The sequence below is a fragment of the Quercus robur genome, chromosome 7, assembly GCF_932294415.1.
Source record: "Quercus robur chromosome 7, dhQueRobu3.1, whole genome shotgun sequence".
NCBI classification, from domain to species: Eukaryota; Viridiplantae; Streptophyta; class Magnoliopsida; order Fagales; family Fagaceae; genus Quercus; species Quercus robur.
Window position 1 is genome coordinate 47,905,689 of NC_065540.1, and position 4,959 is coordinate 47,910,647.

Consider the following 4,959-nt stretch of genomic DNA (forward strand, 5'->3'; position numbering starts at 1 on the left):
ATGAAGTAGTGCCATGTGGGGCGAAAAAAGAGTCCTCAACAATGGGAAAATTTGTATTTTTATTACCGTTTTATGTCTCTTTCCTCTCAAAACATTAAAACTAAAAAATCAAGGGAAAAGAAGCTAGATCTAAAAGTTAGGTTTTGTAAAAATTAAAACCTAACTTTTACATCTTCTTTTCATGTATCAACATTTAAATCTTCTATTTTAACATATTAAAAATTGAAAATACAATCTGAAAAACAATAATCAGAGGCCTGATAAGACATCAAACCTTGAAACAAAGAAATTTAAAAAGTGAGTGAAAAAAGAGGCCTCAAAGATCTTGGTGGATAAAATTCATCAAATAGGAATTCCCATCAAGGGTAGCAAATATTAATCCTTACATCACCGGCCTCTATAACCCTATAAATCATCTAAGTTTCAAATAAAATAAACAAACAAAAGCAATTTTTTAAATCCAAAGAAAACTTAGTTTTTTTATTAATAAAAAGACGAAAAAAACACAGAAAGAAGAAAATAATAACATTAAGATATTGACAGTAGTAGCTGGTTAGGATATCACATATTTCGGCAAAGAAAATATCATTGGGAATCCGAATGATTCTTTTCATCATCCAACATCTCTAATTCAAAGAAAAAATATATATCAATCACAAATTCAATCAAATAGCTTAATGTGTAACTTTTAAAAATAAGAGAAATTTAATTTTTTTTAAATGTATCAGCCTTGTCACCGAGAAAAATATCCCAAGACGAGGAAACCCAGAGCTAAAGGAAAATTTACAAGAATGGAATAGATACAAGTAACATAAAACTTCAATATAGCCTGATGATAAATTCCATGACCCCAATGCTAAAGTTTTCAAATTACAGAATTGCAATACTAGGCTGATTAATATTAGGCTTAATCAACCGTCATACAACCAAACCCTAGACCCATATAAACAAAACACATAAAATCAATAGATACAGAAGAACAAAGGAAAAAGACACACAAAAACAAGAATATGAAACCTTTTGAGGCTTTTTAGAGTTTGGGGAGTTTTATGATTTGATTTATGAAAACGTAAGAGGTTGAAGCAGAAGTGAAGAATGAAAGAGTTGTGAGGTTGTATTTTCAATTTCAATTTTAAATGTGTTAAAATAGAAGATCTAAAAAGTTGATACATAAAAAGAAGATGTAAGGTTTTAATTTTACAAAAATTAGCTTTTAGATCTTCTTTTCCCTTGATTTTTTAGTTTTTTATGTTTTGAAAGGAAAGAGACATAAAAGGATAACAAAAATACAAATTTGCCCATGTTTTTAAAAGAGGTTGGTAACAGGAGACAAACGGAGCTAACCTCAAGTAGGTAAAGTGCCAATTCTTAAACTATAGGTAGGTAAAGTGTTTTTCAGACAAACCACAAGTGAACAAAGTGTAATTTTCCCTAAAAATATTGACCAAATGGATTTGAGAATTACAAGAATTTCAATTTAATAAAAATAAGAATAATACTACATTCACAATAATTTTACAATAATTTCATAACAAATCTTATGTGATAAGCGAAAATCGGATATCAATTCTAATTTGGGTCCAAAATTGACATCACTTTGTAAACCACTAATGATAAATTGTTGCATAAGATTTGTTTTAAAAAAGTAGTAGATGTAGCATTACTCCAAAAATAATTTTAGCTCCTCAAGAAATCAGATACCAATTCTAATTTGGGTCCAAAATTGACATCACTTTTTAAACCACTAATTAATAAATTGTTGTATAAGATTTGTTTTAAAAATGTTGTAGATGTAGCATTACTCCAAAATTAAATAATTTTGGCCCCTCAAGAAAAATATTATAGTCAAAAGTTCTCCTTGATAGTGCCAGCGATTATGCTCCTTTTGCAATAGTAATATTTTTGCTTTCCTTAGTGACTCAGCTCACAATTGTAGCAAACATCATCCATTTTTCTTTCTATTCTTTATTATCATTTCAATTCTCTTACTTTATTAGTCTTATCCCAGCTTTCTCAATTCCCACTTTATCTCTTATCAATCATTTTTCTTCTCTTTGTTAGTAGAAAAAAATGATAACACTGCATGTATATTCGCCTTTTTTTTTTTTTTTTTTGTGATATTGATATATTCAAGTTATTTCTATATTAAATTTTATATAATTTAAGTTTTTTAGTGACCACCCTAAAAATAATACTTGGAGCTGCCACTAAACATGGTAAAGCCCCTCCATATGTTCCCAATCCAATAAAAATCAGTGATATTATCGATGTATCTCCATCACTACACCAACTGCTAGGCAAGGGTCCTATCCCTCCATCTACGCCTAATACACCCGCTGATTCCCTCTTTCAAAGCAGAAGAGTCCTCCCTCTTCTTTTATGCCCAAGGGGAGCACCTCAACCCGGCCCTTAGGTTAAAGCAAATGACTCAAATTGAAAGTGGTGCAAGCTGCTTATGCTAGATTATGAATCATTTGGAAGTAGTAACCATATCCTATATGCATCTAACCTATATTCTTCATTTTTTTTAAAAAATTTTCTTTTAGAAGAAAATTTGTAATTAAAGAATAAAAAGAAGAGGAAAATTAAAATGGAGGCCAAGGTGGATTGTGGTCTAGGAAGTTTACAAAGGCAGAGAAATTTCAATGCAGCCTACTTTATTGTATAAGAATATATACCTCATTTATTAATGGTGTGTTTGGATGACATGATTTGAGAATTCAGGATTTGAATTTGTGTAATTAAAATCCAAATAATTTGTTTGAGTAGTTTAAAAAAGATTAAGAATTTGGATTTATCAAATTAGTCCACCAAAGATTTTAAAACTTTAAAATGCTTGAATTTGAAATAACTCCTAAAGTCAATGGATTTGAAATCAAAACATATTAAATTATTAATTCAAATCCAAATTCAAATCTAAATCCAAGTTCCCAAATGTAACCTAAGTGAATTTCAATGCACATGCATGCGATTGCTTTTCCATTGATAGTTCATGATTTATCTACCCAAAAAAAAAAAAAAAATGATTTATCTGATTTTTTAGAGTGTCGATACTAATCTTCAAGCCTTTTGGCTTCATGAATGTTTTTAATATTACGATTATTATATTTTGTCATTTGGGAGCAATTTATGTTTAGCATTTCAAACTTACTTCTCTCTCCCTATATATATTATATAATAAAATTCGTGTTTAAAAATCATGATTAAGTCAAGTGGTTTCACCAAATTACAGAAATTTTTTAGATTTTTAAAAAATAAATATAGTTTTTTTAGCATTATCTTCTGTTAGGTTCTAAGACCTTAGGAACTAATGTATTAGAACTTCAATATGTATTATGTTGGCAAACCATGACCAAAACATAGAATCTAGGTTTAGGCTTGCTCAAAGTGTGATTTATTGTAAAATTGGAATCAAGTGATTAGATTCAATCGAAAATTAGATTCAATTGATCAAAACTCGTGCAAATATAATTTTCTGTAGAATTTCCAATTCAACCCAAGCCCAATAAACGTGTAGGGTTAAGTGTTTTACTCCTAGTATATAAAGGAAATCCTAAGCAAGTTTTTATAAGGCTTTTCAGAGAGAGAAGAGTGTGCCTCTTTTGTATCTAGGGTTTTGTACCCAAAAAGCTCTCTCATGTTTTCTACTGGTGTTATATATTCCTTAAAGAATCTCAAGATCCGGTATTGTAGAAGTTGCTGTCTTCTCTAGTCATCAAAAGTGCTAATGATCTAAACCTTCAAGGGTGGTCTTAGAGTCACAAATAGGAGAGTTTGTGGTCCTTTTTTTTTGCTTTTTTTTCTTTATTTTTTATTTTTATCACAAGTGTGGGTGCTTGTGTTGCAAAGGCCTAATAGAGCAGCATTAGTTTACCAGCTAACATGGTAAAAACACAATAAGGATTAATTGTAGATAGATTCACCCTAAACCATGGAGTCAATTACAATGTCCATCCCAGACAATGATCTTTTTTAATTAACAACCTAGTTTGACATTAACTTGCAAGGGCCACCCCACCATCCAAAATCAACGTTAAAATTAACAAATTAGTACGCTCCTTGAGGTTGACATCACAAATTACTTATAATATATATATATATATATATATATATATATATTACACATAAATGCATGCTACCACCCAACCAAGCCGCTAATTTTGTATAATGGGATGGAACATTTCAAATTAATCTCGACCTACAGTTTTAATAGCAAAAAATTGTAGTTCAAGGTGAAAATCTACAAATAACCTTGTGGATAGTTGCAAATTAACCAAAATAATAATAAGGTTAAATCGCTTTCTTGGTCCCTCAACTAAGGGGTATGTTCAATTTCGTTCCCTTTTTTTAAATGTAACAATATAACCTCTCCGCCTATTTTCCATTTATATATAGTATTTAAATTTGAAACCATCCAAACTGAGCTCATATTTGAGGGAGCAAAATCAAAGTGACCTTTATGACATTTAAAGGGACCAAAACCACAGTCCGAGAACAAAAATGCAATTTACCATAAATATAACATGATGATGATGATGATTGTTAGAAGTAATTATAAACTATGTAATCTGCGAACCTCTAAACGACGAAGTTCATGGAGCCAGTGAGTGTTCAAGCGACTAAGCGTGAGTGGTTGATCACAAGCATATGTCAACACAACGGCATCAGCTCTCTTCAGTTCTTCATTAAGCTTAGCTCTATTCTCCAAGCTAAAACAAAAATTAACATACACAATCAAAAATCAAAAATCAAATTCAAATTCAAATTCAAACTCAAGCTGAATTTTATAACACTATAGATTGTAAATTTTCATATTCAATTTCAATCCTCAACCAGCTCGGCTAACAAAAACCTCTAAATACGTAAACTCAGATACACGAAATTCTTCAATATCATTCAATCAAATGTCAAACTCAAAATCTAAAACTGAATTTTCAATATCAGAAACTGAAAACCAAT

At 30.1% G+C, this 4,959-nt stretch overlaps 2 non-coding genes across 2 annotated transcripts; both read right to left on the minus strand.

The window, feature by feature from the left end:
- Positions 1-312: 312 nt before the first annotated feature.
- LOC126693825 (small nucleolar RNA SNORD24) lies at positions 313-396 on the minus strand. Its single transcript, XR_007645541.1, has one exon. It is a non-coding gene; the product is annotated as a small nucleolar RNA SNORD24 (small nucleolar RNA).
- A 138-nt stretch (positions 397-534) lies between these two features.
- On the minus strand, positions 535-623 carry LOC126693835 (small nucleolar RNA R12). Its single transcript, XR_007645550.1, has one exon. It is a non-coding gene; the product is annotated as a small nucleolar RNA R12 (small nucleolar RNA).
- Between the last annotated feature and the right edge of the window lie 4,336 nt (positions 624-4,959).